This window comes from Leptopilina boulardi, unplaced genomic scaffold, assembly GCF_019393585.1.
Source record: "Leptopilina boulardi isolate dan_hultmark-lab unplaced genomic scaffold, ZJU_Lbou_2.1 LbouV2_278, whole genome shotgun sequence".
Lineage (NCBI taxonomy): Eukaryota > Metazoa > Arthropoda > Insecta > Hymenoptera > Figitidae > Leptopilina > Leptopilina boulardi.
The window spans coordinates 5061855-5074812 of NW_026137838.1; the positions used below are offsets into that span (position 1 = coordinate 5061855).

Here is a 12958-nt window from a genome sequence, read left to right on the forward strand (position 1 = left end):
ACGAGTAATATCGTTAATTTCTGTTCGTGTGTGCGTTTCACGTGTTGTACTCCCCCCCCCCTCTCTCTCTCTCTCTCTCTCTCTCTCTCTCTTCTATATGTTTGAATTTCAAAGGGGAACCAAACCACCCTAATATATTCACGTGCGCGAATAGAAAGTACAGTCAAGACAAAACTTGAACGAATTGCAAATTCCGAGATTTATTTTTTTTTGTAATTTGGAATAATAAAATAATAATTTGGAAAAAAAATATTTGAAAAGAAATAGTGAATTCTGTAACTGAAAAAAATTTATTTAATTCAAATATTCGATTACTTTTATCAAATATTTACTTGAACCAAATAATTTTTATTTAGATTAAAAAAAAATTATTATAAATATTTAAAAAAAAATAAATAGTAATAAAAAAATAATAAATAATAATAAAAGAATAATAAAAAATAATAAATAATAAAAAAATAATAAATAATAATAAATAATAAAAAATAATAAAAAAATAATAATCGTTAATAAATTGGAAAGTAATTTTTTTTTGGAAATAATTGACTGTAGAACGCAAATAAAAATGAGAATAGATTTTTGTTTTTTAATCAGCAAAGTTAGAATCTTCAAGTCTAGTTTTATGTGGATCACCCGTTACATTCTGACTGTTCACGGGAGGGTGTGGTTTGATTAATGACCTATTCGATCTCCCTTTTTCGCGCGGACGCTCCACTCTAACCCTCATATCGAATTCAAACTAAATATACACATCTAGACATATTCTTCGTTATTATTATATTGCTTGAAGCGCGCCCTACGTCAAGTAACCTGAAGTTGAGACCTCTTATTATGTATCAGGAAATTGTTGCCCTATTTGTCCTAATTTGAAAGGAAACTTTTTGTCTAAATATACCTTATTAATTCAAAAAAACCCTTGGAAAAAAAATTATTTAATATTAAAAAATTAACTAAACTAAATTTAATTAAAATATTAATATTAAAATATTTAAAATTATTATTATTATTATTATTATTATTATTATTATTAATATTATTATTATTATTATTTGACCAACAATTGTCCAAAGAGGAATAAAATATTTTCGAAATTTTTAAATTAGGTGTAAATTATTATTTTGATATAATTATAATTAATAATACAATATTACTTCTTGTATAAAAAAAAAATTCGTGATAATGTTTGCTTTTGATTCAATGATAAAATAGAAAGTTGATTTTATAAAAATGATTTTCCGCTGTTTTAGTGTATTAAGTTTTCTTCTCAATTATGTTGATTTGGCTTCACAATCTCGTAATCAGAGGGGCTATTCGCGTCGCGCAGTAGGAACGGACAGTTCGAGTCAGACCATTGGTTGTAAATGACATCCCTATTATATTCTCGACAAAAGAAAAATCTTTTATGCAATCAAACTTTCATTAAATTATAGAATTGAATTTTATATATACATATATATATATTTAACAAATTTCTCTTACTGTCAATTATCAATTGAAATTCAAAATTTTCACAATTAATATTTATTTATCTATTATTTATTTAAAAATATCAAATTTTTTAATATTTTTTTAATTTCCTCGGGGGGAAAATATAAAAACGCTGATTAAATTCTATTTTGATTTCTGATGTAAAAAATTTTATTTTGACATTTTTAATATAAGAAGAAAAATTATCATGAGGCATGTGATTAAAGATATGTAATAATAAAACGCCGGATATGATTCGATTATATGCGAGAAAATTGCTTTCGTTTTAATAATAACAAACCTTCATAAGCCATTGGATAAATATATTCCACATTAAATAAAAAAAAAAAGAAAAAAAAAATCGCACCACATTTTATAGGTGTAAAGGTTATATTATAAGGTATGAAAATGTCTTTCATAATCGTTGTATAATCCAAGTTTATTACTTGATGTAATGTGCAGTTTATATATTTTCTTAGTATAATTTAGACGCGATGAAATTATTTCAGATATATCATAAAATGTTTTTTAATTAAAATATATATAAGTTTTAAAGACAGAATATTATTTGTTCAATGTTTTGAAATACTCAACATATATATATATATATCTTCCTATATTACAAAAAGATATCGCCGCCTCCGCTGTTTCAAGAATTCTTGACCTAGGAGCGGGGGGAGGGGGGTCCCCCCTCCTAAATTTTGAGGTTATGTTCGTTTCAAGGCTCTGAATATAGCCACAAGTCCCCCCTCCCTCCTCTAATTTCCCCTCCTCCGCCAAAATGGCCTAAATTTTAAGGTTATGTTCGTTTCAAGACTCTGAATATAGCCGCAAGTCCCCTCCCCTCCTCCGCCAGAAGTGACCTAAATTTTGAGGTTATGTTCGTTTCAAGGCTCTGAATATAGCCGCAAGTCCCACCTCCCTCCTCTCATTTCCCCTCCTCCGCCAAAAATGACCTAAATTTTGAGGTTATGTAAATTTCAAGACTTTCAATATAGCCGCAAGTGGAGGTGGAGTTCCCGCCAAAAATGACTTAAATTTAAAGGTTATGTTCGTTTCAAGACTTTTTAATAATTTATTGGTTTTTAGGCAATTTCATAGAAATTATTTTTAAAAATAATTTCTTAATGTCGATTTTAATGTATGTAATTAATTATTTATTATTAATTTAATTAATTTATTAATTTAATTAATTTATTAATTAAAATTTAATAATTTTAATTTTAATAATATTTATTCAGATTTCAATGAATTTTGTAATAATAATTCTTTGAAATAGGTGGTTCATTTGGAAAAATAAGATCAATGGAAAATTAAAAAAAAAATGATTAAAACAGGGGGGCGTAGCCCCTCTAGTATATATATATATATTAGTTCCGTCAATTTATTATATAAATAAATATGACTGATTTTTTTCATTTTTACGACTAGAAATATTTAAATAAAAAAAAAAATTAATTACAAAAAAAAAAATTAATTCGCGATGAAGAAAATAATCTAAATACTATGTTTAATACCAAAGACAATTAATTTGCTCGAGTGAGAGAGAGAGGGAAGAAAAAGCATTAAAATGAATATTAAAAACGCATTTTTAATGAGTTTAAGAAGTCCAATTTTCTAAAGAAGTCTTCAAGTTATATCATGAAACGAGGATGGGAAAGGGCATCGTTGCTTAATAACTGAAACTTCCCCTTTTTTTGTATCTTCTAGTGTTAGAGTCGTTGAGGGTGGTGGGAACTCGGTGATTTCTTAGGTGAGAGAGAGAGAGAGAGAGAGAGAGAGAGAGAGAGAGAGAGAGAGAGAGAGAGAGAGAGAGAGAGAGAGAGAGAGAGAGAGAGAGAGAGAGAGAGAGAAAGAGGTGGCAAGGTAAGGGTTGAGCGCCTTCGAGAAATGAGAGAGGGTTCTCTCTCTCTCTCGCGGAGGAACTTTTTCATTTTTATTTCGCCTTTTTAAAGTATTCCAGCCAAGAAAAACAGCCATTAGCAAGAGTTTTCGCTTTTCGCACGAAACTTTTACTCTGCCCGTAAATTTACGTCCCTTTTTTTTAATATATATATATATATATATACATTACGCGATAGAAACAGTGGGATAAGTATGAAATAAGGAGGGAAAAAATGAAAGACAAGTGGAGAAAAAATGCAAAAAAAAAAAAAAATTAAAATACATAGAAACAAGGGAAAAACAAAGCGTGATATAAATATATTGTCAGCTATTGAAACTGAGAAGAAAAGAGAAGAGAAGAGAAGAAAATTTTAAAAATAAAAAAAAAATATTTAGAAAAGAAAATAAAAGAAAATAAAAAAGAAGAGAAGAAATTTTTTAAAATAAAAGAAAATTTAGAAAAGAAAATAGAGAAGAGAAGAAAATTTAAATAATAAAAGGAAAATAAATTTTTTAAATTGTAGAGAAAAAAATGAAGATATAAGAATAAAAAATTATGAAAGTAAAAAAATATAAGAGTAAAAAATTATTAAAGTAAAAAATATAAGAGTAAAAAATTATGAAAGTAAAAAATTATGAAAGTAAAAAATTATGGAAGTAAAAAAATATAAGAGTAAAAAAATAAAACAGAAAAGTAAAAAAAAAAAGGCAAGAAACAATCTGAGGAAAGGTAGAGAAGAAAAAGGAGGCAAGAAAAAGAAAATAAAACAAAAAATCTGAGGAAAGGTAAAAAGAGAAGAAGAGGAAAAGAAGAAAAAAGAAGTTTGAAGAATTGTTAGGAAAAGAAGAGAAAAAATACAGAAAAAAAAATGAAAAAGTATAGAACGAGTTTGGTCCAGAAGGGGTAGGAACGTAACATCCACGTGACTCGAAACTTTTCTCCCCCCCCTCCTTTTCATCCCTACCAGTGGTTCACCTCTATTTCTTCTACTTCCTCATCGTGTCCGCATTTTTCATCGTCTATAAATTCTTATTTATATACGACGTCGTGTTTCCTTTTCGATTAGGGAAAAAGAAAAAAAATGCTCCTTATTTTCAAAAAAAAAAAAAAAAAGAAAAAAAAGAAAAATTCAAATAAGTCTACCGGTGATATGAATTATGATCAACAGACACGAAATGTAAGTCGATGTTTCGTTTATATACCATGTGTCCTTATATGTATATATATATATGATTCGTGTCGACTCGTTTGCATAGATAAAGGATGGAATCCTATTCAAAGTCGACTAGATTGCCGACACTGGAAGTTAACGAGGGGAGGTTTATTCCAATTCTCAATCTCAATCCGGATTTCCAGCTCTTTTGAAGCCATATATACACACAGAAATCTACCGTCTTCATTATTATATATCTCTCTCTCGTTCTCCAATTTCAAAATCATAATTTCTCACACGCGTGCCAACATGAAAACGAATCCTTGAAAATGACTCACGACAATTAATCATGAAAAATTGCCCCCCTCTTTTTTTTGGGGGGAAATTTTATACGTGAAATATTTCTGCTGTGATTTTTTAGTGAAAAAAAAATTATTTCATTCAAATAATCGACTATTAATAAAAATAAATATTTACTAAATAATTTTTTATTTGAATTAAATACCTATTTAATTGGCACAAATAATAACTGTTTAAATAATATTTATTAGGTATAAATAAACATTTATTTCATATAAATAAGCATTTATTTGGTATAAAAATATAAATATTTATTTGATATTAGTTTTGATTTACTTTTGACACAAAAAAAGAATTTATGTTTATAAATGAAAGACAAAATCTATATAAGTCTTAGAAATTTATACGACTCTGTCTCTTTGACTTCTTTTTGAGCAAAGCAGACAAATTTTTTATCGAAAGCATCCAACTTAGACCGCTCCCTATTCAACAAAACGATTTCATACGAGTGAGCTGGGCTCAAAAAAAAAAAAAAAAAAAAAAAAAATCGGATCCCTAGTTTAAATAAAGAGCTGTTCTCGCGACATAGCGATCCGCTACTGATGTTTGCGAAATGCATTAGACGACAAGGATCCGGAGCTTTACCCTACAGAGAATGGGGTGAGTTTCATGAAACGATAAATCGATCTGAGGGATGCGAAATTTACATGAGGAACATCCTGTTAACTGGGAAAAATAAGTAGCAAAAAAAAATTTGAACGGGTTTACAAAGGAAAAATAGGGTTGAAAAAAAAGTAAATAATTTTCATTGGGGAAAAGTTAATATTACTGTTAAATTTATATTTACAACTTTATTATATTAAAAAGTATTTACCGCTGACGATAGGAAAGTTGTAAATAAAAAGAATGTAAATAAAAAAATTGTAGGTTCAAAAAGTCACAAAAAATTTTTTTTCAAAATTTCTCAATAAAATTGTAAGTAAAAACGGTATTAAGATTTTTAAGTTAAGGTTGTAAGTAATAATACCAGTAAGTTTTTAGGTTGTTAATAAAAAAAGGTTGTTAGTTTCGAAGTTGTAAGTAAAGAAGGTAGTAAATTTTTTAGATGTAAGTAAAACGTAAACGTAAAATGTAAGAGTAAGTAAGAAGCTAGTAGGATTTAAGGTTGTAATTAATAACACCGGTATGTTAAAAAGTTGTAAGTAAAAAATGTCGTCCGTTTCGAAGTTGTAAGTAAGAATTTAGTAAGATTTAAAGTTATAAACTCTAAGGTTTTAAGTAAAGGAAAAGAATATTAGTTTTCAAATTGTACGTTAAAATGTAGTAAGTTTTAATATTTTAAGTAAAAAAAAAGGTAGTAAGTTTTAACGTTGTAAGTAAAAAAGGTAATAAGTTACAAGGTTGTAATAAATACTAATAATTTTTAAAGTAGTAGGTAAAAAAGGGTTGTTCGTTTCCAAGTTGTAAAAAAATAGTAAATTTGAAAGTTATAAGCTTTAAAAGTTGTAAGTAAAAAGGGTTGTTAGTTTCGAAGTTGTAAGTAAAAATGTAGTAAGTTTTAAGGCTGTAAGTACAAAGTAAACATGAAAGGCAATAGCAAGTAAGAAGGTAGTAAGTTTTTTTAAATAAAAAAGGTTGTTAGTTTCGTAGTTGTAAATAAAAAGGTAGTAAGTGTTAAAACTGTAACTAAAAAGGTTGTTAGTTTCGTAGTTGTAAGTAAAAATGTAGTAAGTTTGAAGGCTGTAAGTATAAAGTAAATATGAAAGGCAATAGCAAGTAAGAAGGTAGTAAGTTTTAACGGTGTAAATAAAAAAAGTTGTTCGTTTCGAAGTTGTAAAAAAGTAGTAAATTTGAAATTTATAAGTTTTAAGGTTGTAAGTAAAAATTAGTTATAGTGGGTAAAAAAGGATCGTTCATTTCGAAGTTGCAAGTAAAAAAAAGTAGTAAATTTGAAAGTTATAAGCTTTAAGGTTGTAAGTAAAAAGGGTTGATAGTTTCGAAGTTGTAAGTAAAAATGTAGTAAGTTTTAAGGCTGTAAGTATAAAGTAAACATGAAAGACAACAGCAAGTAAGAAGGTAGTAAGTTTTAACGGTGTAAATAAAAAAGGTTGTTCGTTTCGAAGTTGTAAAAAAGTAGTGAATTTGAAATTTATAAGTTTTAAGGTTGTAAGTAAAAATTAGTTATAGTGGGTAAAAAAGGGTCGTTCATTTCAAAGTTGCAAGTAAAAAAAGTAGTAAATTTGAAAGTTATAAGCTTTAAGGTTGTAACTAAGAAAGTAATAAGTTTCAAGGTTGTAAGTTTCAAGGTTGTAAGTTTCAAGGTAGTAAGTTTCAAGGTAGTAAGTTTCAAGGTAGTAAGTTTCAAGGTAGTAAGTTTCAAGGTAGTAAGTTTCAAGGTAGTAAGTTTCAAGGTAGTAAGTTTCAAGGTAGTAAGTTTCAAGGTAGTAAGTTTCAAGGTAGTAAGTTTCAAGGTAGTAAGTTTCAAGGTAGTAAGTTTCAAGGTTGTAAGTAATAACACCAGTAAGTTTTAAAGTAGTAAGTTTCAAGGTAGTAAGTTTCAAGGTTGTAAGTAATAACACCAGTAAGTTTTAAAGTTCTAAGTAGAAAACCTTGTAGTTTCGAAGTTGTAAATATTAAAATATTAAGTTTTAAGGTTGTAAGTAAAGAAGGTAATCAGTTAAAAAAGGTAGTAAAATTTAAAGATTCAAAGTTAAAAAAAACCTACTAAATAAAAACAAAAGCTAGAAAAACATTTGTAAAAATCGCAAATAATTTTCGGTATCGCAATTCAAAAAATAAAAAATAGAAAAACTATAAGAGAAAATGGATTGAGGAGTGGAAGAAAAATAGAGGGACAAGGAAGGCAAAGAAGAGAGGAAAAAAAAGAGAAGCTTCAAGTGGTTCTCATTGTTGAGGTAGGGTAAGGGGGGCACGGGGGGGGAGAGAGGTTTGAAGAGATGAGAAGTAAAAGGCAAACTGGGAACGAAGGGGAAAGGGAGGAGAAGGGCAGAAAACTGAAAGCGTCGATGCGGCTTAAGGCCTATGTACGTTTCGGAGGCTTAACATGAGATAGGGTGACATGGTGTGTGGTAGCTCGTAACTCGTGGTTGCTTCGTACAACGGCCGCATACCCACCCACCCCCTCCTTTTTTTTGAGTCCTTTGTCTATGTCTTACGGCTTACATATAATTCCGTGTTTGCAGAAAGGATTTCGCACGATGCGCTGCTACATGCAGATTTTTAATATGTCGTACCTACCTAACTCTACAAGTACCCCAGTTACAATGTACCGCATATGTACTTCCACGCGCTCTTTTTACCTCCCCCCCCTCTCTCAGAGATGAACGATTTCAACAACAAAAAAAAAGAGAGAGAGAGAGAATGAAGAAAAAAACCCTCGACCAAAACAACTCCGGAAGCCGGAATAATTAAAAATTGCTCTATTTTAAAATACTGATGAGTCAGTTGTGTTGGGAGAGAAGAGATGAAAAGGGGGGTTTCGTATGTGGAACACGGGTCAACATAGGGCGCATTAGTGTCCTCGGTGAGTGTTGAATCAACTAAATATAGAGAATAGACGAGAAGCGAAAAAATAACTTGATATCGCATGGATATGATGATATTGATCCCAAAGCGGACGACAAGTATTATGCTAATCGTTTGCTCAAGCTACTGTAATATAACCTTTTTTTTGAATTTTTTCCTATTCATAAATTCTGGGTTGAAAAAAAAATGAATAATTTTTTATTACAAAAAGAAATTTCGAAAATATTTTCAAGAATATTAAAACAATTTTGATTTAAAAAAACCGAATTTTTTACTTGTAAAGAATAAATATTTCAATTGAATTTTTGGAAAAATGTAATTTTTTTGTTTTTAGGTGATTGTATCAACAACAGGTGGTTGTATATAATTTCATTGCGTTTTACAATAAAATTGACATTTTCCAAAAAAAAGAAATCCTCTTGGAATAAATTAATTTTTAAACATATTAAAAAAAAAACGATATCCTTTTTTTTTCCTTAAATTTTATAAAAAATTATCCCTCATGGAATGTCGAAATTGTGGTTGAGGAATTATTTTTTTTTTCTTTTTTAATCCCTTTTAAAAACCCAATAGCTGATGGAAAATTGAATTTCCTAGTGAAATTGTGAAACCACCTGTTGTTGATTTAGTCGATTTCTGCACTACGTAAATGTCACAAAAACACCAGAGTACCGGCTTTAATCCTCTCTTCAAATTTACATGTTACACTTCACTTATTAGCCGAAAAAAATACATATATATATATATATACAAATATGAAAAAAGATCGAATTTCTCATATTTTATTACAATAATAATTCAATTTACATTGTAGTTAAATAATTTTTTTTTTGATTTTATATATAAATTTTTTTTTGATTTTATATATGAATTTTTTTTTGAATTTTTTGTAAAAAATTAAGTACGATATATAAAAGACGTGAAAGAGTGAAAAAAAAAAAACATCGAGTGGCAAATTTGAATGAATGGCCCTTTAAATATTTGAGTCTAATTTGACGGAAACAGAGAAACTTGTTTGGACGATGGAAAAGAAAGGTTCGCGCGGTTAACTTATACAAAAAAAAGGATATTATAGCCTTGTGGAATTTTATTTTCTGTTTTTTCTTGTTTTTTTTTTTTTTTTTTTTTGTTTCGGTCGGTCGTAACAGGTCGAAAAGTAGGAAACCCTGTCGAAAGATTAGAACACGACCTCGCTCGTGTCCAAGTAATACCAGTTGGGTAATATCTCACCATTAGGCATAATCATCCCTTGCACACACATCCGCCAAGCATACAGCCAACGTAGTCAGGCTTGCTCCCCCCCCCTACCCTTCTTCTTTAATGCCTTATAATTTATAACACCTCATCCTCCTTCTGCATTCGTGCAGCCTCGCGGAAAATATATCAGTGTTAAAGTTAAAGGCTTTCTCGTATAGCCAAGAAAGTAAGCCCCCGCCGAGCCAAATTTATAAATATGGCATCTAATATTCTTCTCTCTAGTCATCTCAGATCAGAAAAAAAAAAATTAAAAAAAATTCATCAACTTTCTTTTCCCCATTCCTTTTGCAAGTTTAATGACGTCGTTCAATTACAGAGGTCAGTGCCCACGCGGAGAGTTAATGACAAGGAAAAACAGTCACGGGGTTCTCATTTTCCTTGAGATTCAAATTTTATTTTTAATTTTTCTCAGCAATCTTTTTTTGATAAATGATTTACTTTTTTTTTTTATAACCTTTTTTATTTATTTTTATTTACAACCTTATTCTATATTTAATTATATTTATTTCATTTACTTATTATTTAGAAACCTTATTTTAATTTCAATTTTACCACCTACAATTTTTTTTACCTTTACATTCGATTGTAAGTAAAAAGGTTTTAAATTAAATTGGGATTTTTGAGGTTGTACGTAAAAGAAAGCTTATTAGTTTTGAAGTTGTAAGTAAAAAGGTAGTAAGTTTTAATGTTTTAAGTAAAAAAAGGTAGTAGTTTTGAATTTGTGTACGTTAAGTTTGTAAGCTGTAAAGTAGTAAGTAAAAAAGGTAATAAGTTTTAAGGTTGTAATGAATACTAATAATTTTTATAGTAGGTAAAAAGGATTGTTCATTTCGAAGTTTTAAAAAAGTAGTAAATTTGAAATTTATGATCTTTAAGGTTGTAAGTAAAAAATTAGTAAGGGTTGTAAGTAAAAAGTAGTAAGTTTTAAGGTTGTAAATAAAAAGGGTTATTAGTTTCGAAGTTGTAAGTAAAAAGGTGGTAAATTTTAAGGATGTAAGTAAAAAGTAAACGTGAAAAGTAATAGCAAGTAAGAAGGTAGTAAGTTTTATGGTTGTAATTAAGTTAATTTTTCTCAACAATCTTTTTTGATAAATGATTTACTGTTTTTTTTATAACCTTTTTTATTTATTTTTATTTACAACCTTATTCTACATTTAATTATATTTATTTCATTTACTGTTTTTTAATCTATTTTTACCTTATTTTAATTAGAAACCTTATTTTACTTTCAATTTTACCACCTACAATTTTTTTTACCTTTAATTTCGATTGTAAGTAAAAAGGTAGTAAATTAAATTGGGATTTTTGAGGTTGTACGTAAAAGAAAGCTTATTAGTTTTGAAGTTGTAAGTAAAAGAAAGCTTATTAGTTTTGAAGTTGTAAGTAAAAAGGTAGTAAGTTTTAATGTTTTAAGTAAAAAAAGGTAGTAGTTTTGAATTTGTGTGCGTTAAGTTTGTAAGCTGTAAAGTAGTAAGTAAAAAAGGTAATAAGTTTTAAGGTTGTAATGAATACTAATAATTTTTATAGTAGGTAAAAAGGATTGTTCATTTCGAAGTTTTAAAAAAGTATAGTAAATTTGAAATTTATGAGCTTTAAGGTTGTAAGTAAAAAAATTAGTAAGGGTTGTAAGTAAAAAATAGTAAGTTTTAAGGTTGTAAATAAAAAGGGTTATTAATTTCGAAGTTGTAAGTAAAAAGGTAGTAAATTTTAAGGATGTAAGTAAAAAGTAAACGTGAAAGGTAATAGCAAGTAAGAAGGTAGTAAGTTTTATGGTTGTAATTAAGTTTCAAAGTAGTAGGTAAAAAGGGTTGTTCGTTTCGTAGTTGTAAGTAAAAGAGTACATAGTAATTTTCAAAGTTATAAGTTTTAAAGTTGTAAGTAAAAATAAAGTAAGTAATAAAGAAAAGGTTGTAAGTAAAAAGGTTGTAAATTAAAAAAAATTCTAAAAAGGTTTTAATTAAAAATAGTAATAATTGCAATAAAGTTTGTAAGTAAAAAGGTTGTAAACAAAAAGGTTGTAAACAAAAAGGTTGTAAGTAAAAAGGTTTAAACAAAAAGGTTGTAAACAGTAAGGTTGTAAATAGCAAGAATTGAAGGTACAAAATATTATTAACCCATAAATTTGTAAAATCTATAAAATTATAAGTTTTTTAAGAAAAAAAAATTACGATAAATTGTAAAGATTGTAGATCACGAGTTCTAATGAAAAAAAACACAATAATTAACCTAATATTACCAGCTGTTGGTTTACGACTATTCGCATAGCAAAAAGAAAAAAAAAACTTGTCTTTTCGAGGACTTTATGTTATGCATAAAATGCAATAGAACTTCTGAATTGTTATTCTAGGCATAAATTGAGATAAGAACTCTTGCCACTTATGTAAATTCAACATACGAGGGCAAAGTTAGCATAATGATTCCAATACTATTCCATTGATAGAGAGCTTTTCTTAGAACAGAAACTCAAAGTGTAAATTAGTGGACTTTAAAGTCAACCCTCTTTTTTTTTTTTGCCCACCACCACCACCACATTTTTTTCATATATAAAAATCTTTATAATTTTCAATAAATTATTATATACCTATGGGAATGAATATACAAAAGAAGGATTCTTAAAAAGAAAATTTACATTCGTAAGAAAAATGTCAAAAGATCAAAAGAGGAAAAAAAAAGAAAATTTTCATGTTCAGAGAGAAAGAGAAATATAACTATCAATCAAAAGTTATTCCAGAATAGATTGGAGGGTAATAAAGGGTGTGTTTAAAAGGGGGAAGAGAAAAGGCGCCGATATTCGAACACATTTCTATACCAATTTTACAATAATTTTAGAACTTGGTTCGATATTTGCCGCACCTTTAAAAAGAGGGGTAAAAAAAGGGGGTGGTTATATATATATGTATCTACTACCAATAACCATGGGTAGGGTAGTTAGGCCCGTTAGGTAATATCTACTTCCTCTGACGCCATTTTTCTTTCCTTCATAAAACACTCTCTGATCTGTGGGTGCGGCACGGACGCACGAATCACTCTCCCCCCCCCCTCCCCCTTCGCAACCATCATGCGGACTAGCTTACAAATTGCAAATTCTTATGAGAATTTCAATCGATAGCTTCCATTCTTGAATTAATAATTCTCAAAGATATTCCGATGAAATGTCTTAGTGCTGAGATAACATTTCTTTGCGAGCCAATTAAAGATTCGCGTACAAAAATATCTGATTTGAACCAAAAAAATGAAAATTAAAAGTTTTTGTTCATTAAAGAAAAAGATTTGAAAAGTTATAATTAAAAGAATAATAATTTTTTATTAGAAAGAAACTAATTCACAGAAAATTATAAGGTATTAAAATA

The 12958-nt window shown here is 28.4% G+C and overlaps 1 protein-coding gene and 1 long non-coding RNA gene across 9 annotated transcripts in view; both read right to left on the reverse strand.

Annotated features, from left to right (window-relative positions):
- The window catches only part of LOC127281722 (protein bric-a-brac 1-like), a 379471-nt gene that overhangs the window by 106544 nt on the left and 259969 nt on the right, over positions 1-12958 (reverse strand). The gene's annotated exons all lie outside the window — the stretch shown is intronic.
- On the reverse strand, positions 9885-10818 carry LOC127281735 (uncharacterized). The gene is made up of 2 exons (XR_007843081.1): positions 10725-10818; positions 9885-10062 (listed from the first exon to the last, which is right to left on the reverse strand). It is a non-coding gene; the product is annotated as an uncharacterized LOC127281735 (long non-coding RNA).